We start from the raw sequence: 26,946 nt of genomic DNA, 5'->3' as shown, positions 1-26,946 counted from the left end.
TATTGAAACTGGAGTATTCATGATGTAAATGTTTGCTTCTTTGTGAAGAAACCTCAGTTATTGCTGCTGAATTTATGACCTACATTTCAGAAAGGTCAAGAAACTTATATTATAGTCCCTCTAGAATGGAGAGAGACTACGCTACAATTTTGATTTCTAGATGAATTCCTAGGTACTTTGTGTGTATGGGAAAAAGAAAACAAAAGGTCTTGGACATTTTAAGACTAATAAGACCTATTTGGCATAGCCTTTAGTCGGCAATAGATTCAATGCATGCTATTGTCTGCAAAGGTTTCTGCCAAATAAAATTTGTTAGCCTTTAAGTAATGCAAGACTGTTGCTTTTGCTAGAGAAGATTGTGACACAATGCCTCTCCAGACTGGCCCTGCAATTCTATTCTTGGACCCTTGTCACTTATTGTACTATTCACCCTTAATATACCAGCCTGGATCAGGCCTCAGGTTGATCAATATTCTGGCTGTGTTGATTCAGTAGGGTGAAGTATGACTAGTTCTCATAATCAGTATTTAAATGAAAACTGTCAAACACAGTTGTAGAAAACAGGACCACTGAATATTTCTTTAGACCTGGGTTGGGGTGGGGGTTGCATTTGCACTGTAGAGTTAGTGCAGTTTGACACCACTTTAACCACCATGGCTCAGTGCTATGAAATTGTGGGAGTTAAAAGTTCTTTAACTTTCTCTGCCAGGGTGTTAGTGTCAACTACACATCCCAGGATTCTTTAGAATTGAGCTATGCATATCAATCCCTACAAATGTAGGGGAGACTACTTTACTTTGTCCTAGTTTTTTCAGATCAACTGTAACTATAAAAATGTGGTATGAAGTTTGAAACATAGTGGAAAAATATGCAAGAATATAAATGAAGAATTTGCAAAATTAGAATGTAAATTAGAATAGTCTGAATAATTAGACTAGTTTGAATAATATACATATTAGATCCCTAGATCGGAGGAAATAGAATATTCCACCAATACAGAAATCTGGAAGCAAAAGTTCCAGAACTCACCATCCCCATGGCAAAGTATGCAGATAGTGTGTGGGAAATCTGGGAGCAAATACAATTTGGAAAAGAAAAAAGAGAATGATGTGAATTTCTAGTTGTCTTTGGGGTTTGAAGTGGTCCCTATGCTCTGATGCTTGCCTATAACCCACTTCTGTAAAGCTGGTGTACCTAAGCTCTGTGGGTACTTTTATCTGGCCAACCAGATAAGCATAGTTGGAGCTGTGTTCAAACTGGGAATGACCCCAGTTTACTTCCACACCATTAGTCCAAATCCTGTGCTGGACTATCCATAGACCTTTCTGCTTCAGGGGACTGTGTTGTCTGTAATCCTCCCAAATGAGTTTCATGAGCTTAACTGGGATTGTGAAAGTGCTTAAATATGAACCAGATGAGATCAGATTGTCTTTGTATGCAGCCTTTTGTGAACAAACAGAATGTGGAGGCGGGAAAGGAGGAGGATTATTCAAGATAGTTGGAACACCCAAAATGAGCCAAAGTCGAACATGGCCAAAAGGAAGGGGTTTCAGCTGCCAAGGGAAAGTACGGATCAGGCGTGGAGCGTGTTCATCAAATTGTGATTTCCATCCTCGATTTTTACAAAATAAAATCCTTGCAAAGCATGGTGTGGAGAAAGTGGATAGAAGGAAAATTACTCTCCCTGTTTTCTAACACTACATCTTCTAATAAATTTATCCAATAAATTACAATTAGTTTTAGAGAAAACAATATGCACAGCACATGACTGGTGGTCGAGAGGGAAGGTTGTTACATTAATAGCCTCATTGTCAGCTTTGCATAGGCAACTATTGGACCTTTTTTGGAGGCTGCTCTAGACGGACCTTTGGTCATGGAAGCGACACATTGTGAAATGGAAGGATGAAAGATTCCTTAAAGGATGATGAACCCTTGGTTTTATTAACTGCTTTCAAAGCTCTTGGAGAAGATAAATTGATAGGAACAGATGTCATACCAAGACTTCCTTTTCAGGCTACAGAGACAAAAGTTGCATTTATACCTACTGATAAATTAAGTGTAAAAGGGTTCCAGAGCTGCTCTGATATACCTGAGAGCAACCCTGGGGTCCTTTGGTTGTCCACATGACTGGCTGGTCCAAGGGTTGCCACCACCATCTCACCACCAGCAAGCAGCTCACTCCTAGATTCTTGCTAGCACTATTTCTATACCACCTGAGCTGTGAGTCTGCTTTATTTTGCCCCAAAGATCTACCAACCCACATGGAGAACAAAAACAATGACCTACAAATTGTAGACACCTTTTGATCACTAAAAAAGGGAATACTAGGGATTATAGTAATCAGCCACCAGATCATTAAATTAATCTCCCATGCAAGTAAAGTAATTTCATGCCTTTGAAGACTGTTCAGAAGCTTCAGTTGGTCCAATGCGCGGCAGCCAGGTTGATCACCGGAGTGGTGTACAGGGAGCACACAACTCCCCTGTTGTGCCGGCTCCACTGGCTGCCAGTCTGCTACTGAGCACAATTCAAAGTACTGGCTTTAGCTTATAGAGCCCTAAGTAATTCCAGCCCAGCTTACCTGTCTGAACATATCTTCCCTTATGAACCATCTCAGAGATTAAGATCATCTGGGGAGGCTCTGCTCTTGGTCCCTCTTGCTTCGCATGCGCAGATGGCGGGGATGAGAGACAGGGCCTTCTCAGTGGTGGCACCTTGGCTGTGGAACTCCCTCCCCAGTGACATTAGATCAGCCCCCTCCCTCCTAGCCTTCAGAAGGAAAGTAAAAACCTGGCTCTGGGATCAGGCCATCAAAAATAGCCAAGTGCAGTAATAGATCTGGGATACCTGTAATGATGACTATGGAACTGCCTTAGACTACGATTTCTGGATGGCGTGATTTTAATACTGAATATAATTTTAATGTTTAATATGTATTAATTTTTAATTCCATTTATGTTAGCTTATGTTTTGTATGTGTTTTTAAGGCATTGAATAATTGCCATATGTAAGCCACCTTGAGTCCCCTTTGGGGTAGAGAAAGGTGGGGTACAAATGGGGTAAATAAATAAATAATAAATAAATAATTTTACAGCAAAGACCTTTGCTGTATGTGGAGCAAGAAATGCCAGAATTCCAAGCCCAGTTCAGGGAAGGAAGAGGATCTAGACATCACGCTGCAAGCATAAATTGGTGAATGATGTACATTAAAGAATATCAGAAGAAAACTGGGGAATATATTACAGATTAAAGTAAAGTCTTTAATTGTATAGAATATGAAAAGTTATGGATCACTAAAAAGGGGAGTGGAGAAACAGAATGTTTACCAATTGGCAAGAGAGTTAGGCAAGTTTGCATTTTAACAACCTTTTTTATTTATATGCAGAATTTATCATACAGAGAGAGAGAAAATAGACGTGAAGGGGTCATGAAAACTGGCAGAAGGAACATGAATAGTTTAATATATGTAGATAGTACAGTACTTTGTAGCTAAGTGTAGTTTAAATATATTGATAACTTCTATATCTTGGGAGTTTTAGGCTATGATTCTCTTAACTGTTGTAAGCCTGATTTGAGTCTCATTTGGGAAAAGCAGGAATAATAACAACAGGGAGAAGGAGTAGAGCCAGTGAATCAATTGGATTGACTTATATGTTGATCAAAGATCCAACAGTTCATTAAATGAAGTTTCTCTAGTTGGGATTGATTACCATGAATCTAGACATGCAATTTCAGATTCTTGGCAAATTTGCAATTCTCTGAGACTACAGAAAGAGCCACTGTGAACCTCCATTGCACCAGGGGACAATACATGTGCGCATTGATAGGTACACAATTTGGTAGCATAATGTAGGTATTCCACAGAAGAATGGTGTAGTACAGATTTAAACTACACAAACACAATTTATGATCTTGCCCCATGCATTCAAAATGGGTGTCTCTGAAGTTACTGTTAGGTGGAAAGACAGAAAATAAATGGCACCTGTAAATAACACCCCCTGCCTACAAATCATTCCAGAATCCTAAAGCTTCTCTTCTCGCTGACTCTATAGCTTGATGGTTGTCTTATTCAGGACTCTGGTAATTGGCTTCCCCCCCAGAGTATTTGAATGGCAGAGAGAGATAGGTAGAACTAGGGAAAAAGGAACAACAAGTAGATGTTTTCTTCATTTTTTTTTGTTTTGGAAGGAAAGGGGGGGGTGTTTGAAACAATCCTAAAAGCTAATAACGGAGGTTGTTGTCTCGGTCAAAAGCAGCAGCCTTTTAGAAAAATAAACTCTAGGTCCCCGTGTGCATTTCATTCTCTTCAGCCCGAACTGTTGAAATAGGGAGAGAGGAACACCAGCTCCGTTTCAAACCTGTCACAGAGAGCCCAATGTACATCTTGGACAGCAAAGCTATTGGGCCTTCCAACTGCAGCTGAATACCCAGCGGTACTACCTGTCTCTGAAAAGGATCTCCTGCTATAGCTTTATTATCAAATGTTGTGCTTTGTTTTGGCATCATCCAGCCTGGGAAGCCACAGGCAATGATATCCCACTAGCTTCTCTTCAAATTATATCCATTAGAACCCCAGACCAAACTGACAGGTCAATGGCATCCCCTCCCCTGAGCTTTCAGAACCAAAGCTTGAGAACAGGAGACAGATCTTTGTGAGCATATAAAGCAGATCCCTTGTAGCTTGAAAGAGGCAGAGTAGGAAGGGATTGGGCTGCAGATCAGCAGTGCTTTGGGGCCATCTGATTGTGGATGAGGGGGATTTGGATAAAATGTAGCTAATTATTGGTCAGAATTTTCAGACTTTTCTCAGTTGGCACAAGAAATCCAAGTTCATGTATTTATAAGATGTGGTCTCAATCTCTTCTCATCACTTCTGACTTTATGGTGAGATGAATACTGTATATATTGTGCAAGTTGACCATAGAACTACATTCAACCAGGTTGGTGTATGTTATATTTCAGAGGAAGTACTCCTTCTCTGAGAAAATCTATGAAGTCCATGCAGCTGCTATATGGTTACTTGAAGGAACATAGACACAAATGTCCATAATGCATTTCTACTGACACAATCAAGAAAGTCACAAGACTACATGATATCCAAAAGGAAATAATTCAAACCCCAAGCCAAAATGTTTCACTACCAGTGAACTTCCCTTAGTTGTTCCCTTCAAAATTTCCATCCAGGCTCAGCTGAACCCTTTAAGGAGTTTCACACATTCATTTCTTTCCACTAATCTTTCAAAACAAGTTGGCATTGACAGAGAACTACACTTTCTAAGTCCTATCTTCTCCAACCTTGTGATATACCTCAAAACCTCTAAGGATGCCTGCCATAGATGTGGGCGAAATGTCAGGAGAGAATACTTCTGGAACATGGCCATACAGCCCGGAAAACATGCAACAACCCTGTGATTCTGGCCATGAAAGCCTTCGACAACACATTAAACAGCAATATATTCTTCTGCTATGTATTTCTTCTTCATTCACTATACAATGAATCCAATTTAGAATTTCCAGTACTGTTGAGAATTAGGAATGTCATATTGGTACTGAAGGAAGCAATACTACCACTTTGAGCTCATCTAGAATATTGTGTCTAGTTCTGAGCCCAATAGTTCAAGAAAGATATTGGAAAGCTGGAACATATTCAGAAAAGAGCAGCCAAGATTATCAAAGTTCTGGAAACCAAGCCACATGAGGAACTATGCAAGGAATTGGGTATGGTTAGCAAGGATATGGGAATGAGAAGCAATAATGATAGCTATTTTGAAATATCTGACGGAAAACATGCTCCAAATTGAAAAAAAAGATAACTGAAAGGCACGTATGAAAAGTCAAAGCAAATGAGGAGACAAAGTTCCATGTACTCATAGATTATCAAGTTGGGTAAACAAACATACCAGAAAGGCTATTCTGTGAGTTTGGTGTAATCTAAGAATATTGTTATTAGTCAATGCAGCAAGCATTTTTTCAAGAAAGAATGGGGTAAAAAGCAAAAATGGTTACATTATAATGATCTTTTGCATTCTAAACAAGGCAATGGATAAAAACAGTAAATATCAATTAAAAAAATGAAACCCTATGAACATTCTTAAAATTAATAGTATTTTCAGAAGATAGTTGTTGATCTTGTCATTGTTCACAGTTTCCATACTTAATTTATTTTTACTTCCAAGCTACTTTTCTTAGATCTTTCCTATAAATCTTCAAAATACTCTTTGTTCACATATAGCATAAACCAGAACCTCATCCTTATTGAGTGCTATACATGGAAATAGCAGGATAAATGATGGCTTTAGGAGAGCTATTAAATGCAATGTAACAATAAATGACAGGCCGCCCATCAAACATTGTGCATTGGCCACAAGGCATGAATCAAGCTAAGCATATTATTGGAATATGGACTACATTCATTTCCTCCCAATCTTTGCTCAATGGACCGTGCTCATGGCTGAGCGGCTGGCATAATTCAGCTCTAAATGCATGTAATAATCCAGACCACTGGACAGAGACCTGCCAAAAGACAGATTGACTTTGCAAGTTTTTGGAACAGACCCTATAACACAAGCATCAGGAACACAGCCAATGGATATGTTCCAGGTGACATAAGAATTGTTGAGCCAAGTGAAATCGCTCTGGGGGTCTTGGAAATGTGGAGCAAGCTTCCTCTTCCAAAGTACTGCTGGGGGGAAAGTATCAGGAAATGTACACTCTCTATTTTTCAGTTCTTCAAGAGATGCTTTTCATGGGATGAGGAAAATAAAGAGGTGAAGGGATCCTTTGCCAAACATTGATTAAAGATAATAGGGAATCAGCTAGCATGCTCTTGAGAAGATTCTGCCCTTGTTTACAGCTCTCTTATAGCACCAATTCATTAATTTGGAAGTTAACTTTTAAAGTAGTAATGACAATAATTCCAAGCCACTGCCTCCAAAATAGTTAGTTGTCATAATGCCTATATCGCAGCCAGTATTCTGCATAAATATACTTAACTAAGTAATGTCTCCTGGTTTGATCCCCAACCCTGCAAAACAGAATAGAACTACCACCCACCCACCCCCAATATAGTTGATACCCAGTGAAGTAGGTTTGGGGATCACAATGTGTGAATGTGGTAATAATGTCACAGACATAACTAAGTAGGGATTGTAGCTATGGGGCAATTACAAAGAGGCGATCTAGGTAAATATGCAATATTCACAATGGCTCTCAGTAGTAATTGTGACACTATTACCACAATTGGAGGTCTCTCCCAAACCCACATTACTGGTATCAGCGGCATAGAGAAAAACATGGACATTCTGTCAGTGATCAAAAAATGGATAAATGATGATTCCATCATGTTTGGGGGTATGTGTCAGGAGAGTTTACTTAAGGTGCATCTACACTGTAGAAATAGTGCAGTTTGACCCCTCTATAACGAAACGAGCATTAACTATGGTTGAAGCCAGCGGTATAATCAGTATTTTAGTTACAGAGGTCTGTATTACCTTTTAAGAAATAGTTACATAACTTCATTATCATGGTCTACAAAACTTGAGGAAGAAGTTATCCCTTAGAGTGTTCATTGCATAATGATCAGCTGTCATACAACATAAATTGCAAAATAACACAAATGCTCTGCTGTCCTCAAGGACTTCATGTGTGGGTTGTCATGGTGGAACAAGATGAAAGAGAAAACGTGTGTCTCCTTTTTTGATGGATCTATAGAACACCAGGGGGTGGAAATTGCCTTAAACATAGGTGGTAGAGTCTTTTGCATTTTCACAGTGGAATGGCTTCATCTCCATGGGAATAATCACATGGAAGAAATCATCTCCTTTTTGAATCATGTATGAATTTGGCAGGGCTCTACAAGGGTCTAATAAAATATACATATTTTCTGTGGGTTCATGAACCTACTGCTCCAAGCATTTAACATGGAAATTTGTGAGCAAAATCGTCCCATGGCATGTGCATTCCTAGAACATGGGAGGCCTCTGAGCCATGTGCTCATTTGGTTTTCACCTGTGGCAGCAGAAATGAGTAGTAAAGTTAAATCTGGGCATGACTGAAAGCAGCAAGATAAAGGCTGGATCTACACTGCCATATAATCCAGTTCAAAGTAGATAATCTGGATTCAGCAACTGGATTATATAACAGTGTAGATGGGTCCAAAGTCTGTAGTTTGGCAGACTAATGCAAAATGGGTAAGTACACAAGTTCCAGAGTCAAAATATCTACACAAGGATGCAATCCTCAAGTTTCTGCAGGCAAGAATTAATACTTTTATGCATTTCCTCCTTGTTTTAAGAAAATCAGTGAAACCGTCCAGTTAATAGTTTTTGCAAGAAATCAAATAGTTTTTGCAAGAACAACAACAATGTATGACCATGTACGTGAATATTTCAAAAAATATTAAAGATAATACATGGGGTAAAACTCAAATTAAACTACATAATAAAAATCTATAATTGTGTTCACATTTCACAAAATGTTGACTAGAATAAAAGATATAGCATTTTTTAAGATTTCTTCTACATATATTTTAGTTGAAATTGGAATATCTAAAAACCAAGATCTATGATCCACATATATTATTACATTTTTAGAAACTACATTAAAGTAATTTTATTCTGGTACCTGGTTATTCAAAAATACTTTCTAATTAGGAGAAATGAAAGTATAAACTTTTATAGCAAGCACAAATTTTCATAGTTGTTATATACCTGGAAACATTGTAAATTGTACGTAAACTTAAAATTTTCAAATGCAGTTTAACCTGGAGATTTCAATTCTGAAGTCAGTTTTGGTGGATTATGTCGTCTTCATGTTGAAAATGTTGATTAAATATCCACAACCTCAAACGTGGTCACTTCCACTCTGCTAGCTAGTGCTGATATTGCAATGTAAATTGGCAGAAATGATAGAGTGGATAAATTTTTAAAATTTGGTTGAGATAGTGCTTGCAGTTCTAGGGGAACTACAATTTTTGCTTCTCATAGACTTAGTATGAGGATTTGGTTAACCAGTTAAAATTCATGAGTAAACCAAGTTTTTAAAAACCTGAGAAATTCCAGGGGTGGGGTGTGAACCCTTAGCTCCCGCTCCCCATGGCTATGGGCTTGCTTTTGCTGAAATGAAAGATCAAGCTTGAGGCTTGATTCTCATGCAAGGACATGGAAAATATGGGCCATGCACAGCTCACTTGTAGACCTAGAAATCATTTTTTAGAGTTTTCAGTATCCCAAATCATACTTATTTTATTTTTACTATTGGATGGGGAGATGCCATCCTCCAAGGCCTCTTGCAAGACTAATGTAGACCCATATCCCTTGCAATGTCCCACCCTTGTTCAAACCAGCAGTTATGTCTAACCAGCAGCTATACTAACTGATCTCTTTTTTCCATTGTGGTATGATAAGATTCCTGGAACTGTGGAACCCATATCTGTGATGTCAGTTACCCATGCCCAGGGAAAAATAATCTCTTTAGGAATTTGCAAGGTCCTCCAGGCAATTCTGTGGTGTACTTTCTCTGGAAATTACTAAAGAGAATTGATGGCGGACCTTGCAAATTCTGGGAGAAGATACCTCTCTAGGGATCTCTAGGTCCTCCAGCTGAAATGTATGGTCTGACCAGGACTGTATCCCCAGTAGATAAGGAGGCATTCAGTACTTCCTTATGCAATATTTTTGCAAAGCTGTGTAATGGTAAAGGTCTATCATGCCACTACCTCTGGCTTCTTTTTCTATCATCTAAATCCATATGTGTGCTGAAAGAATGTTTCACTTCACCAGCTTCCATTGAGATCTTGGCTTCAATTTGCTGTGATTGTGTTTGATAGTAGCTGGAGAATCGGAGCAGTGGTCAAAGGCATTCCTGCAACCTTGTGCTAGAAAAGTCCTTATCACAAGGATCCACATGATGGAATCATTTTTGATAGGCCTGGAGACCAAACCCTATTAGGGAGTGGTATATTAGGGACTTGTTTATTAGGGAACTGGGTTTCTTTTTCTTGGAAAAGAGAATGTTAAGGGGAGATATAATAACCATGTTTAAATATTTGCAAGGATGGCAAATGGAGGAAGAAGCAAGCTTGTTTTTCTGCTGCTCCAGAGATTAAGACACAGAGTGGATTGAAACTGCATTAAAAGAGATTTTATCTAACCATTAGGAAGAACTTCCTGATAGTAAGAGCTATTTGACAGTGGAATATTCTGTCTGGGATTGTGATGGAATCTCTTTCTCTGGAGGTTTTTAAACAGAAGACAGGTGGCCATCTGTTGGGAGTGGTTTGATAGTGTTTTCCAGTGAGGCAGAATGGGGTTGACCCTTGTTATCTCTTCCAACTTAATGATTATATGATTCTTGGGCCTCAGAATTACTCTGATTTTCCTACGATAACAGTCAAAAATCAAGTTAAGAAGCTTGTCCTGAATCTTAAGAACCGAGTGGGCATTAAAGCTACATTATTCAATTTTTACAATTTGGTGACATCATTTCTTCCCTCTCAAGGTTTATTTGCATTTCTTATCTGAATGCATTCCCCCACCATATTCCAAAATCCTGCAGGGCCATTTTGCATTACACCTCCATCTTCATTACGGTTGGCATCACCTCCCAACTTGCGATTAGTTGTGAATCTCATTAACATGTTGTTTTATCCCTTTCCCCTGGATCATTACTGAACATGCTAAATAAGGCCGCTTGGAATTCGGCTCCCTGGAGAGGCTTTCTAGAAGATCTCACAAGTTGACACTCTGCTGTTTATTACCCAGACATTGCTTTAGTTTTGTGGGAGCCATAAATAAGAGGGCTTTCATGGTTATAGCTGCCTCTTTTGTGACATTCTGGGATTTAAAAAAGAAACACAGGTGGCTGGATGGATGCGGTGATAATAAACAGCTGAGTAATTTCCCTTGACAAGATGGAGAGCAGATAGCACACAATGTCTTTTTTAAAAAAAATATTTTGCACTCAGTTCAGGGTGCTGGAGGGGGACCTATAAATTTCTATAAAGATTACATCCCATGTCCTACAGGTTCTGTTCCTGGCCTTTTAAGATTGATAAGGACAAATGATTTCTTTACATTCTGTGCACTAAGACAGGTCTTCAAGAGAATTCTTAGAGATGGTCAATGTGAGGGTCGATTCCTTATTCCACTACTTTCCCCACCAAACATAAACTTCTGCCTAAGTTTCCACTTCCACCATAAGTGTAGAGTGCCACAGTCACATGACTACTACCAAGAGTGAGGGTTTTCTTTTTTCCATACCTCTGTCATCAATGTTAAGACAATGCTATGGAATCATGGAAGTTACTGCATTACAACAGTGGTTCCAAATCTGTGGGTCCCTAGATGGTTTTGGCCTTCAACTCCCAGAAATCCTAATAGCTGGTAAACTGGCTGGGATTTCTGGGAATTGTAGGCCAAAAACATCTGGGGACCCCAGGTTGAGAACCACTGCATTACAAGGTCTTCAGTCTTCTCTGCCAAAAAGTACTGGTGCCTATCAAACTACAAATCTCATGATTCCATAGCATTAGTCTATAGCAGTTGAAGTGGTGCAATTCTGGGATAGGAATTGGAGGCATTTTTTATAGTGATTTGAGTCCTTTTTAGAGGAGTGAACTCAGAGTGTGGTGATGCCAGCGGGATTCCTGTTATACACCTTAGCCATTGGTCTGGTGAACCTTGGCATTCAATGCTGTCTCTCACATTGTTTAACTTATATATGAAACTGCTGGAAGATATTGTCCAAAGAACTGGGGTTCAGTTTCATCACAGAAGTTACAGCCCTGTTTAGCATTTGGACGGAAGACTATCAATGATATCCGATGTTGTAGGCTATATTTCAAAGGAATGAACTGGCAAAATTACCTCTGTGTATTCTTTGCCTTCCCTATAGAATTAACAAGACAAAAAGTGAATTGAAAGGACATACACATACACAACTTGTTGTTTTTCAGTCTCCATTGATAAGCTTCAGTAATTGATACATTGTCAAAAAAATTCTCTAATGATACATCAGTCTGTCTCCTGGCTATCCATATCATCATCATCATCATCATCATCATCATCATCATCATCATGAGTAATTTCCCTTAAAAGTTTAGGAAATCTACTCTGGAATTCCTGATAGTCTCATGTTGATTTTCCACCTTGAGATAAAGACCGTGTTCTACAAGCAAGCCTTAAGTAGCCAAGTGGCTTTACATGGACATACTGGACATTTAATGTTTGTTTCATTATAGTATTTTGAAATTGTTTAAATTGATTTCAATTTCATTTGCATTTGAATCTTTATAACTTTCAGGGCAAAATTTTCTTGGCGTCATACTCATATGTAAGTTCCCTTATCCATGGGGTTTACTTTTTTTGTACCATGAATGGAATTCTTCATTCCTTTTTATTCTTTAAGGGAAGAAGAGGCACTTTGAGAAATCTTACAAATTTCACAGTTTGATTATTTGCAGTTTGGGGATTATTCTGTGTATTATTTGCACAGGGGAATTTTTCAGGAAACAGTATTTTCTGCACAAACATCTCTTTGTGCACAGAAATTAATATTTTTACAGAGAAATGCTATTTCTATGCAGAAAATGCCATATCCTGTGCAGGGAATACTATAATCTGAGACTTACTGTGCACAAAATTTGAATATCGTATTATTGCACTTAAACAGAATTTTCTGTACAGGAAATGGCATTTCTGCATATTTTTTTACAGAAATAAAATGAAATTAAATAAGTAAATACCTGCACAGTGGCAGGTCCTTCTTGTTTACTCTCAATAGCATCTCACATGAGCATTCTTCATGTATGTGTGGAAGCTTTTCAGACTTGCTACTGATATTATCCTAATGACAGATGCCAACAGTTGAAATAGCGGCCCTCTTTATGCAACACGTGTCCTTCATTCCTGAACAATGGCTCCTCAGTCTGGAAAGAGTGATAAAAATAGATGAATATCCACCAGGGCATAGATATCTATTTGTATAGTTTATTCTCTGTACTCCTGATGGAATCTCATCTAGTTAGATGTCTGATAAGATTGATGGAAAGCGAAGCCCTGTGGAATACATCTCTTTTGAGTTCCTGGGCATATAATTGAAGTTTACCTGAAACCTTTGATGAGCAATCAGCAGCTTCACCTTTTGAACCAAGCAGCATGACAAGATATTTTCATCTCAACTATTCTGTCACAAAGCTTTCAAAGCAGACAGTGGATCAATACGGAACATACTGGACCTTTTGCTTTGTCCAGCAATCATTCTTGGCATAAGCTGTCAATGGGGGAAAATGTACTCTGTGAGGGGATGTCATGGTCTGGAACAAGGATTTGCCCAGGTCAATGGCTTATGATATGTGTCCCCTTGCCCCTATCTCCAAGTTCTGTCTATGAGGTTTATAAACTCTTATACTGAAAGGATGCTTGGCTAATGCATTAGTTGCTAATGGATCAGTGGACCCTTATATGTTCAGCTTGGGTCCTGCTTATTGCGTGACCGTATCTTCCCCTATAAACCAGCGCGGGCTCTTAGATCTTCCAGGGAGGCCCTTCTCTCAGTTCCACCTCCATCCCAAACACATCTGGTGGGGACAAGGGATAGGGCCTTTTTGGCGGTGGCCCCCCTCGGCTCTGGAACTCTCTCCCCACAGAGATTAGATTAGCCCCCACCTTAGCCACATTTCGCAAAAATTTGAAGACTTGGATGTTCCAACGTGCCTTCAAACAGTAGGTCAGTTTTTATCACCATCCAGTCTTAATTGTTTACTGCCCTAATCTCCAGCATTTTATTCTATCCCTAATTTTATTACCTTGCATTTTGCACATCCCTGCCTTCCCTTGCAATCATTTTGTCCTGACACCCGCTGCTGTATTTTATGAATGTTTTTATTGTTTTAACTATATGCTGTTATTATGTTTTGTTTTTATTTTTTATTTTTATTTTCGTGTCAGGAGCAACCGGAGTTGCTTCTGGAGTGAGAGAATTGGCTGTCTGCAAGGACGTTGCCCAGGGGACACCCAGAGGATGCCCAGATGTTTTGATGTTTTTACCATCCTTGTGGGAGGCTTCTCTCATGTCCCCGCATGGAGCTGGAGCTGATAGAGGGAGTTCATCCGTGCTCTCCCCGGGTGGGATTCGAACCTGGCAGCCTTCAAGTCAGCAACCCAACCTTCAAGTCACAACGCTTTTATTCCCTAGGCCACTGGAGGCTTTTATTTGTTGATTCTTGGGCTCGATCCGCATGTGAACTGCTCCGAGTCCCTTTGGGTAGATGGAGGTTGGTTATAAAGTTTATTATTATTATTATTATTATTATTATTATTATTATTATTATTTCCCCAGAGAATAATCTATAGGTTTTAGTCTAAGCTTTAAAAGAACTTTACAAAGCCCTAGAACTATTTAGAGGTTTTGGAGTCAGCATTTTGGATCACTGTCTTAAAGTTCAGACTCATGGCAGAGCTATACTGACCACCTAAGTTAGTTTTAAATTAATTTTGAAGTAAATGGTTTCACTTTGCAGATGGTTACATAGGAAATCCTGGAACTAGAATGGTGATTGCACCAACCACAGAGCAATGACGCATATTAAGGGCTTTCTTTTGTGCACTTCCTTGGGCATTTGTTGTCTGGCCACCACAGTTTGAAATTAGCTTTGAACTGCATTAAATGATCAGTGTAGATGGAACCTAAAACCTGGAAGGGATTCACTGCCCAACAATATGGAAGACACCAGTCACCATTTCAAGAGTCTCCAGAAAACCAGAATATGACAAGTATATAATTTTCTTCTTTTATAGTTTTTCTTAAAATGAAGGTTTAAATCCAATCTAACATTAACATGTGAAAATAGTGTGCTAGTAAAGTTTTGTGCATTTTTATGGTTGCACAAATGCATTTCCCCTTGAACTCCTTTGTATATCACCATATGAGTAAACTACATTGCCTCAAAATTAGCCATACAAAACTGAAATATAATTTGGACTAGCAGAAATACTTCACTGAATATTGTGTCCCAAATATCCACCTACTGGGACACCAGCCCCCGGCAGGTCTTCAAGGCAGCTCACAATCAAAGTAATTTTTTTAAAAAACCTAGTCAAATGACTGTTTAACTGGAATGGCTTTATAAGCTCAACAGTAGAAGAAAGTATGCAGAGTAGTGAGCATTAAAAATCAGATTTAAACAATATTGTCAGATTAACAGTAAAATATAAACATTTTAATTAATACATAAAATAAATACTCTTTGTGACATTGAGACCAATCACTATGGATATGCCTGACACTGATGAGTACCCATACATGTACACACAGAAATATACCATGGTGGAAATCGTTGGGTATCAAAGACATAAGGTAAAGCTAAAGGTTTCAGCTGACATTAAGTCCAGCCGTGTCCGACTCTGGGGGTTGGCACTCATCTCCATTTCTAAGCCAAAGAGTCGACGTTGTCCGTAGACACCTCCTAGGTCATGTGGCCGGCATGACTGCATGGAGCGCCGTTACCTTCCTGCAGAAGTGTACCTATTGATCTACTCACATTTGCATGTTTTCAAATTGCTAGGTTGGCAAAAGCTGGGGCTGATAGCAGGAGCTCACTCTGCTCCCCAGATTCGAAACACCAACCTTTCAGACAGAAAGCTCAGTGGCTTAACCCGCTGAGCCACTGGGCAGACATGGCCATGTTTATTTACCTATATTTGCACCACAGACCTATTCTGTTAATGGTTTTGGAAACAGAGTTGACATGCTATTTTTCACATGCTATTCCATATTCCTGGATGCTGCATAACTCTTCATCAGTCGATTCACTGGCATGGTAGAAACAATCATTGGGCATTTTTCGTTGCATGATGAAACAATAAGCAGGTTGATTAAGCTACACAATACCAGCATTTAATAGATAGATAGTGTAGTCCAACTGCCATGAGAATAAATTTACAACACAACAGTGCAATGTGCAGTGCTTTTAGTCTATTTTTCAAAAGTCCAGAGCCATTTCACTGAAAAGAGCCACTCCTAAATTCTTCCAGATTTGCTTCAGGTGACCTTTTCCCTAGTCATCTCTCTTTGAGGAGGAATATTGCACAAACATTACCGAACCCTTCCTCCGCCTTCAATCCCTCTCCCTTTGCTTAGCTTTGTTTACCTGCACAAATGAATGAATCAAGCAACGGGTGGGCTGAGAAAATTCCCTAGCAAACCTACCCTCCAAGGAAGAACCTGATTGACATGAAAATGTCATTCTGATGCAGCCCAATTCAACTTGCCTCTGCTCCTCTATTGATCTTCTGATTATTTTCTCATAACTTAAAGGACAGGGCTTGTCAAACTGCCAGTAGTTGCCCGCCATTGTTTCCAGGCATGTCGGAAAGCTCTCCAGAAACATGAGCCTCGTCTGACAGTTTTTATTGCCTTTTCTTGCAGACATGATTGATAATGTTGCCCAACACTTACTGGTGCAAGAGAGATAAGGGATTTTTTTAAGAAGAAGAAATAGTAAGAAGAAGAGAAAGCGAGAGAAGCAAGTCATCTACAAAAGTGTTGGAACTGGGGAGGGCGGGAGAGAATGAAAGTGTGTAGAAGTCTCCATGCATCTTGATAATTTACACTGTGAATGCATGTAACTGACAGATTATCTTGCAAGTGCTAGCACTGTATAGCAACGTAATGAAGGATTTCCAACTCTCTTGGAAGGAAAGGAAGAAATGTGGGCTGGTTTCCTAATGAGCCCTATCCATTTTGCAATCAGAAGTGGCCATCTTATTGAGCGATCAGATAGAAAATGGAAAGCGTCCTTTATTACCTCACTCTGATGGATCACAGCGAGTTGGCCAGTCTGTCTTCCAGACAGATCACTCACCTCACCCCTGTATCCACAGATCAAATTAAATTGCCCTGGATAGTAGACAGCACAGCCTTTGAAAATCCTAATTTCACACTCTGAAGTTAATTCCATCAGAGTTTGACCTTGGTGGTTCAATTTCGACCACGGTCTTAAAAGGACAAGGCTGTGAGAGCCACATCAAAGGTGTGACCAGAATCCTGTTTGATGTCCAATTCAAGCTCTTGCTATTGTGATGCTTTTGGAAAATAACCCCAGGAAATGCTATATATGGGCAGAGATGGCGACGGCTAGCGAGCCGGGTGCATAAGCTCACAGAAACACGTGATTTCTGGGAAATCACGTGTTTCTGAAGAAATGAAAGCTAAGAATAGGCAAACTGCGTGTGCGCACGCAGGCGCCCTGAGTGATTGTGAACACGACACGGAAAGAGTGTGCCCGGGCCGCTGGTCGGCGCTGATTGGATGCAATTCGAGCCGCGTCACAACTCTAAGCCAATGAATTTGCTTGTGGGCGGGCATAACCCGAACCCTGTAATCTGTATAAATATTTACTCAGCCCACCGCTGGGGGTTCTCCCTTGGGAAGCACCGTGTTGTGCTAGGGGGAACCCCAGCGGCCGCTTGCCAGTAAACTGTTTTTCTTGGAAAGACTCCAGTTGTCCGTCTTCAATTCCTCCCAACGCGCTCGCATGGACCGTAGCACAAAGGTTCCACTACATTTTCTGGTGACCCCGACGTGATTTCCTGTAAGACGGGCCAGGGAGGTGGAGGCGGATCCCGTTGACGGGACGGCCCTGACTCGGCGGCGGGGGCCGGAGACAACTACACTGAGACGAGGAAGGGGCCCCTGAACATCCTAAGACCGGCTGCGGTGTTTGTCTCTGCAGCCAACGCCGACCGACAGAGGGAGCTGCAACACCAGCGAGGTTCCATAGAAACCAGCCAGGAGGAAAAGGATCCAGGGAAAAGTCCAGGGGCGAAGGTTGGTCCGACGTCTACAGAAATCTGGCAAGTATAGTGGTCAAGTAAGACACTAGGGAACACCGGCGCCGGGAGGGACACACAAAGGTTCCCAGGGAGGTAGAAAGGGGCTCTGTCTTGTGATTCCTGACGCATACCGTTGAGTGTCCGGGTGCCCAGGCCAAGGCAGTCCCCTCTATTAGGCAGGATGGGAGGGAAAAACTCAAAGAGTTCCACTCCCTTACAATGCATCTTAGATAATTTTGGCTCTTTTGCCACCCGAGCCGTAGCAGGCAATCCAAGGGACCTGAGAGATTATAGACTGAGGAATTTGTGTCAGGGAGAATGGCCAGAGTTTGGGTTAGGTTGGCGAGGAGAAGGGACGTGGGATCTGAAACTGATCCGAACAGTGGAAGAATATTGTGCTGTGAATCATCCGAAGCAGTGGGTCTATATTGCTACCTGGGAACGGGTAGTTAGAGAAGATCCAGATTGGGTTTGACAGTGCAAAAATGGCAAATGTATGGTGGTGAAGAAGGAAGGGAAAAAGAAGGAAGTTTTCCAATCCAACGAGGAGGACTACCCAGATTTACAGTTGAGTGTACAGGCCAGACAACAGGAATTATTGCCGCCACCCTTGCCACCGCCCCCACCCCAGGGAACAGTCCCCGGTGCACCTACACTAGAAACGGGACCCCCACCCTACTCTCCAGAGTCAACCGAAGCGGCCAGGAAACACTATCCTAGCCTAGAAAAATATCAGGAGGAAACAAAGGAAAAGAAGAAGTCACAACGGATGCCCAGTGATGCTTCCCTGGCACAGATCCGGAGACATGGGGCTCTGGTGTGGCCCAGTGATTCACCGGCAGGACCGGCCCTCCAGATGCCCTTGAGGACGGTGCCTGTGATGAACAACAGGAATGAGATAGTCCAAACATACCAGGCAGTGCCTTTCAGTAGTAGTGATCTTTTGAATTGGAAGAATAATACTCCACCTTATAGTGAAGAACCCCAAGCTATGGCTAGGCTATTGGAAGGGATTATGGCAACCCATAATCCCACCTGGCAAGATTGCAGACAATTGTTGAATATGTTGTTCACATCAGAAGAGAGAAGAGCAGCGTTGAATAATGGGGTAGCCATAGCCCAGGTTGGGGCCCCACAAGATGATGATGCAGCCGAGTGGGGAGCACAGAGGTTTCCTGTGGAAATAGATCCCCAATGGGACACGCTGCAACAAGGACATTTGCAGAGACTGAAAGGATTCCAGCGTATATTGGTAGAAGCGGTAAAGAGGGGCCCGCCGCGACCCATCAACATTATAAAAATTCAGGGAGTGGTACAGGAAAAATCTGAGTCACCAACAGCCTTTTTGGAAAGGCTGGAGGCAGCATACAGAAAGTATAGCCCGTATAATTTGGAGGATGAAAACGGTAGGAGGGCGATTCAACAGTCTTTTATCAGTCTGGCGGCTCTTGACATCCGGAGAAAGATTCAAAAGCAACCAGGATTTCTAGGAAAGACTATGAATGAACTGTTGGCACTCGCAGATCAGGTTTATATGGCAAGGGACCAGGTAGAAGAGGAGAAGAAGGACAGGAAGAAGAAGCAGGGATACCAAGCATTAGTTACCATGATGGAACAGAGTGCAAGTGGACAGAGAGGAAGAGGAGGATATGCCAGAGGGGGACAAGTAGGAAGAAGAGGGCCCCCTCAGAGGTTAGGTCGAGACCAATGTGCTAAATGTAAGAAGTTTGGACACTGGAAAGGTGAATGCCCAGAAGGAAAAGAAGGAAGTCAGGAAGGACCGAGAGGAAGAGGAAGGCCTGAGAGAGGAAGAAACCCAGGAAGGGGAAGAGGACGTGGAAACTACGTACCTTTTCCTGTGAGAGAGGTGATAGCTGCAGCAGCTGTGATGGAAGAAGAATGGGAAGATATGGATGAAGGAGAGGAATGAGAAAGCCAGGCTCTTGTTTTGTTGGACCCCGGGGAGCCGATGGTCACACTTGAAATCGGGGACCAACAATTGGACTTTTTAGTGGACACGGGTGCCGAAAAATCAGTAGTAAATACAAAAATTAGTCCACCAACTCGGGAAACTACGAAAGTAATAGGGGTGTCTGGGAAGACCCAGAAGTGCCCCTTCCTCAAGGAACGCACCTGCAATCTGGCCGGACATCAGGTCAGGCATAAGATGTTATATCTTCCAGACTGCCCAGTCCCTTTGTTGGGAAGGGACATTTTATCAAAATTACAAGCACAACTCCAGTTCATGAAGAATGAACAAATGGAACTATCATTTCCTATGGAAGAGGAATGGAGACTGTTTCAAGTTAGGATTTTTACTGAAGAAATACAGTGGCCATGGCATGAGACTCCTTTAGTATGGGCAGAAGATAATCCTCCAGGATTAGCTAAATATGTTCCACCGGTGGTGGTGGAAGTGAAAAGAGGAATGGGACCCATATGTAAGCCACAGTATCCTGTCAGTCCAGAGGCGGTGCAGGGGATCAGAAAGCATCTAGAGCGACTTCTGCAGCATGGGATATTGGTACCATGCAGTTCCCCATGGAATACGCCCCTGCTCCCAGTCAAGAAACCTGGAGGACAAGGAGAATATCGCCCAGTTCAAGATTTGCGGGCTGTGAATCAAGCCACCGTTCCCCTAACCCCAGTAGTGCCTAATCCATACATCATGGTGAGTCTAGTACCAGCATTTGCCAAATGGTTTACTGTATTGGATTTAAAGGATGCATTCTTTTGCATTCGATTGGCCCCTGTATCCCAACCGATCTTTGCTTTCCAATGGGAATCTCAGCAGTCAGGACAAAGGACCCAGTATGTTTGGACACGCCTTCCTCAGGGGTTCCAGAACAGCCCGACCATTTTTGGTCAAGCCCTGGCCAAAGACTTGCAAGATTTTGTAATACCTAAAGAAGAGGGAATTTGGCTTCAATATGTAGATGACCTGCTTCTTGCCTGCCGGACACTAGGGGGCTGTAAAGAGCATACTTTGAGGTTACTCAAGGAATTGGAAGAGAAGGGTTACAAAGTGTCAAGGAAAAAGGCCCAGTTGTGCTGTCCCACGGTGAAATATTTTGGGTTCCTTCTGACCGAAGGAAAGAAGATGTTAGGAGCTGAAAGAAAGGAAGTTGTTTGCGCCATTCCCACTCCCAGTACCCGGCGACAGGTGCGGGAATTTTTGGGATCAGCAGGATATTGCAGACAGTGGATCCCCAACTACGCCGTGTTGGCTAAGCCGCTGTACCAGGCCATGAGAGGTGGAAGAGAAGATCCGTTTGAGTGGACAGAAAAATGTCAACAGGCATTTAAGGCATTAAAAGAAGCATTGATGTCATCTCCAGCATTAGGACTGCCCGATTTGGAAAAACCATTCACTCTGTTCGCTGCGGAGCGGGAAGGAACAGCGGTTGGAGTATTGACCCAACCACTAGGTTCATGGCAAAGGCCGGTCGCCTACTTGTCAAAACAATTGGACACAGTGGCTCGTGGATTGCCACCTTGCCTGAGGGCTGTGGCAGCATCAGTAGATTTAATCAAAGAAGCAAATAAATTGACCCTAGGACAGCCACTGACAGTTAAGGTGCCCCATAGCGTTAAGGCGCTGTTAGTCACTAAGGGACCGCGCTGGCTCACAAGTGAGAGGTTAATGAAATATGAGGGATTGCTGTGTGACAACCCACTGGTGACCCTGGAGACTTGCTCCACTCTGAATCCGGCCACCCTGCTCCCGACTCCAGGAGACACCACGATCCATCAGTGTGCCCAGGTGATGGACGAGGTATTCTCCAGTCGACCGGACTTGAAGGATGTGCCACTGACGAAGGTGGACGACACCCTGTTCACAGATGGAAGCTCCTTTATGGAAAATAGTCAAAGACACTCGGGTTATGCGGTGGTCTGGTGGGGGGAGAGACGCTGGAAGCAGGGTCACTGCCCCCGGGGACTTCTGCCCAGAAGGCCGAATTGATTGCCCTGACCCGAGCGTTGGAATTGTCAAGCGGAAAGCGGGTTAACATCTACACAGACTCAAAATATGCCTTCACTACCCTCCACGCACACGGAGCACTGTACAAGGAGCGCGGGCTCCTCACGTCTGGAGGAAAGTGCGTGAAACATGCCGGAGAGATTGTGGATCTCCTGGAGGCGGTTTGGAAGCCAAGGCAGGTGGCTGTGATGCATTGTAAAGGGCACCAACGTGGAGACGATCCCGTAGTGCAAGGAAATAGGCAGGCTGATCTGGCAGCCAAAGAGGCAGCTAGGCTGCCCCATATTGAACATCAGGTAATGGCCCTACAGGTAGAATTAACTGAACATAATGTTACATATACACCAGAGGAAGAAGAATGGGCCTTAAAGGAGAAGGGTCAGTGGTCAGGAGAACTCATAGTGATGCCAGACGCCCGTGTCTACGTCCCTAAGGACTTGGCATGGCACATAGTCCAACACATGCACCAAAACACACATTTAGGAAAAATGGCACTGGCAAATCTGCTAGGACGACAGTTGTATATCGATGGATTACATAGCCTAACGGCAGCAGCACCCTGAAGATGCTGGACATGTATCAAAAATAACCCCAGAGAAGGACCCCTCAAGCCACCAGGAGTCCAACATGTGGGTGGGGTACCCTTTGAAGCTTTAGTCACTGACTTTACAGAAATGCCCCCATACAAAGGATACAAATATTTACTGGTGTTTGTGGACACATACACAGGATGGGTAGAGGCGTACCCTACAAAGACTGAGAAGGCTGTGGAGGTTTCAAGAGCTCTGATGAAAGATGTTATTCCCAGATTTGGCATACCCTTGGAAATTGGATCAGATAATGGCCCAGCGTATATTCAACAGGCCGTGCAAGGATTATGTAGAATTTTGGGCATAAAATGGAAGTTACATTGTGCATATAGACCCCAATCTTCTGGAAAAGTGGAAAGAATGAATAGGACATTAAAGGCTCAGCTTGGGAAACTTTGCCAGGAGACAGGATTGCCGTGGACGGTGGTTTTGCCCATGGCATTATTAGGAATCAGATGTACACCACACAAACGGACAGGACTCTCCCCTTTTGAAAGACTCTATGGACGACCCCCTTTGAACTTGAAGGGAGCCTTAGAGACAGGAGCTGAGCAACACCTCATAGGAGAGAAACAGACATTGGCCCAGGTTCAGGCTTTGGGCAGACAAGTGCAGCAGTTAGAAAAATACACTTCTGAATTGAACCCACCATTCCCTACCACACCTCTACATTGTTTTTCACCAGGTGACGAGGTTTTGGTCAAGGATTGGAAGATTGAGCCATTGGGACCCAAGTGGCGAGGACCCTATGTTGTGCTCCTGTCTACCCCCACTGCAGTGAAGGTGAAGGAGATTAAGCCGTGGATACTAGCACCTGAGGAGTGGCGGACGGAGCGAGTTCCTGGTGAGGACCTGAGACTCAGGATCATCCGGCAACTCCCTGAGGGGTCAACAAGGCCATGAAGCTGATCCCTTCGGGTGCAACGGAGCGTCGGTGGTCAAGTATGTCGCAGCATGGCCCAACAAAGGCGCTCTCCGGGAGATGGTGGCTAGACATTTTGAGAGGAAAAAGTGGGAGACAAGTTATGAGGAGGGGAGGAAAGCGTACTGTTTTTGGTATATTATTTGTGCTGAGTTTTATTCTTTCTTTTGAAAAAAGAGCACATGGGAATTGGATAAAAAGACATGCCAATTATATGTTTGAACAACATGGGAAAGAGGCAACATTGATTTATGAACACCCCCTCACCGTAGGAGATTTTTCATTTCTTCCCGATTTGATTGATGAACCACAGATTGTTTTAGAGGGACTAGTAAAGGTCCAGAATGCGTGGCCACCCACTCTATTTTCAAGCATATCCCGGGAGTTAAACTCCACCCGATTCCGGCGTTTCAGATATCATGCCTCCACAAGAGGCCTGTGTTTCTGCCATGGGGGGCCGGAGGTTGATAATTCCATGTGGAAACATTGGGGACCCAGACAGGCATTCTTTTCCCGGTTAGGAAACTACTCCTATTGCCGGGACCATTTCTATCTACATGGTCTGTATAACAAATCATATGCCTTCCCTAATCTAGCTGATACCAAGTGGACATCTATGTACCCCGAATATCTTCCCCCTGAGGACATGTTCAAAACTGACAATTCTACTGATGGTGAGGTGGGATACATTCCTTTTCTTAGTTGGGGGACTGGTCAGATAAGACAGCCCGTTAAGACCCAGCCTGATATGCCGCCTTCATGGTTAATCAGAGACCCCAACTTGTGGTTCTTTTTTGATAAGTGGGCAACAAACTATCACCCAGGAGGCTATCGATGTGTTGGAATAGGATACTTAACTTTCCCCGTTAGAGTATATCATAAAACAAGACTTAGACGTAAGCGAGACATAATCCAAACTGATCCTCTGGGACCAGAATGTATAGATGAAATAATTATTAATAAGGCTTTATCAGGCTCAGAAGCTTCTTGTGTAGGAGGAGGCTTGGTCACTGGCTTATTGACCCTGGGTGCCTACCCAGGGATTGTAGCCCAGGCCAATCGTAGAAGTGTTCTGGGCCTGACTTGCCGTCTTGAAAAGTCCATAAATGCCACTGGTAAAATTTTCCGGGAAATCCAGTCTGAAGTAGAAGAAATCAGCCAGATGGCCCTGCAGCATAAGCTGGCCCTTGACTACCTACTGGCGGCCAGGGGGGGTTTATGCGCCATGGTTAGAGGGCATTGTGTAGTGAAATTTCATAACTTGAATAGTACTATTGAAGATGACATCGAGTCATTGCAAAAGTTAATTTACAATAATGTCCAGGAGGTAGGAGGTTGGTCTCCCTTCTCCTCGTTGACTAGCTGGTTACCCTCAGTAGAATGGTTGAAGGACATATTGTTGGTAGGGATTTTAGGATTGTTCATTGTTCTCATAGTTATGTGCTGCACTCCAATAATGATGCAAATGTGTACTAGGTGTGTCACACAATCTTTACCTGGAGAAAAGATAGCCATACTCCAAGCCAAGCGGGATTGGATGGAACCATAATGCTTTGCTTCAGCTTCTGTACACGCGCTTCGCAAAAAGAAAATGGGGGAGTGAGGCGGGAGGTTAAAGAACCCCAGGAAATGCTATATATGGGCAGAGATGGCGACGGCTAGTGAGCCGGGTGCATAAGCTCACAGAAACACGTGATTTCTGGGAAATCACGTGTTTCTGAAGAAATGAAAGCTAAGAATAGGCAAACTGCGTGTGCGCACGCAGGCGCCCTGAGTGATTGTGAACACGACACGGAAAGAGTGTGCCCGGGCCGCTGGTCGGCGCTGATTGGATGCAATTCGAGCCGCGTCACAACTCTAAGCCAATGAATTTGCTTGTGGGCAGGCATAACCCGAACCCTGTAATCTGTATAAATATTTACTCAGCCCACCGCTGGGGGTTCTCCCTTGGGAAGCACTGTGTTGTGCTAGGGGGAACCCCAGCGGCCACTTGCCAATAAACTGTTTTTCTTGGAAAGACTCCAGTTGTCCGTCTTCAATTCCTCCCAACGCGCTCGCATGGACCGTAGCACAAAGGTTCCGCTACAATATAAAAGCTACAAGTACAGGTCAAACCTCCCTTACCAAGAAATCCAAAATCTGAAATATTTGAAAAACTTAAAAACTAAACCTTTTCACTTGCCACCCATTGCTTCTTATGGGGAAAGGGACTATTTTACAAGTCTACTAGTGTCCACTGGATTTTTTTCCCTCTTGAGTGGAGAAAGAGAAGAGGAGGAAGTTGGAGAGGACTCTGCTTATACAAGGCCCCTATAAAAAGATGCCTTGAACACTTCCATGCTGACCTCCTTCCTGGCCAATGGTAGTGCAAAAATGGGGAGCAAGAGGGACCACAGAGTGACCTCATTGGCTAACACCTATATCTAGTCCAAAAAACTGAAAAAGACTCAAGGGGAGGAATTTGCCCCTCCCTTCCTGGCTACTTTCTCAAAAAAGTCAGAGTATCTGACATGATGCAGAGCCAGGGTTCAGGGTGCGTGTGGGTGGGTTTCTTCAACACCATCGATCAACCATGCTCCGGACCAGCACCCTGATGAATTTGGTGTACTTCTGCCCTCACCAATTCCTCCAATGTCAGACTCAAAGACATCTGTAGTCTGAAGTTCAAACACTTATTTAATTTTCATAAAGATATTTTCAAAGCAGCAAAGTCCATTGCTCGAAGCTGGCATTCTTCGGCTCGGCTTGTCTCTCACAGTTCACCAAGAGATAAGAAACACATTCCTTAGTCTGAAGGAAGTTCCGACCTCCAAGGCCGGAAATCATGTCTCATAGGTCACAGCAGGCTGTCAGTCAAACTGGCCTGCTGTTAACTGTTTCATTGCTGAAACACACACTTGCAAAACAGCAGAAACACTTGATTTACATTTCATATACACACAACCAAAAATCCAACAGTATCCTGACAGCTAAAGGAAAATGATTTCCTTGAGAAACTCTTAGCAGTTGCTGAATGTGTGACTAGGCCTCTTCCCCCCATGCTTTATTCATTAAGTATATGCAAATACTTGTATTTCAAAAGCTAGGGGTGAGAATACAACATCCAAAAAACTTCTGTTCCCAAGCATTTTGCATTAAAGAGATTTAACCTGTTGAAGAAAACACAATAATCATACATGTAGAACCAAGAATTATCAACCTGGGATATGTGACCATTCGCTTAAAGAGAAAATGACTAAGTCCCCTTCCATACAGCTGTATAAAATCTCACATTATTTCCTTTGAACTGGGTTATATGACAGTGTGGATTCAGATAATCCAGTTCAAAGCAGATATTGTGGATTATCTGCTTTGATATTCTGGGTTATATGGCTGTGTGGAAGGGCCGTAAGATCCTACATCAAAGAACTGTGACATAATTTTACACACGTGGTTTAATATGATTTAGGGCTCATCTACATGGGGTTAATAAGCTGTACTCCCTGTGCAATCAGCTCCTGGCTGTCCCCATGATTTTCTACAACTCCAGTGGAAGTTGATGATAGAATTACACTGGAGGACCTAGATATTCCTAGAGATAATATATTAATCAAATTTGCAAATAATCAAACCACAAAGTTG

The sequence above is a fragment of the Anolis carolinensis genome, chromosome 5 (assembly GCF_035594765.1).
Source record: "Anolis carolinensis isolate JA03-04 chromosome 5, rAnoCar3.1.pri, whole genome shotgun sequence".
NCBI classification, from domain to species: domain Eukaryota; kingdom Metazoa; phylum Chordata; class Lepidosauria; order Squamata; family Dactyloidae; genus Anolis; species Anolis carolinensis.
Note: the sequence above shows the minus strand (reverse complement) of the source record.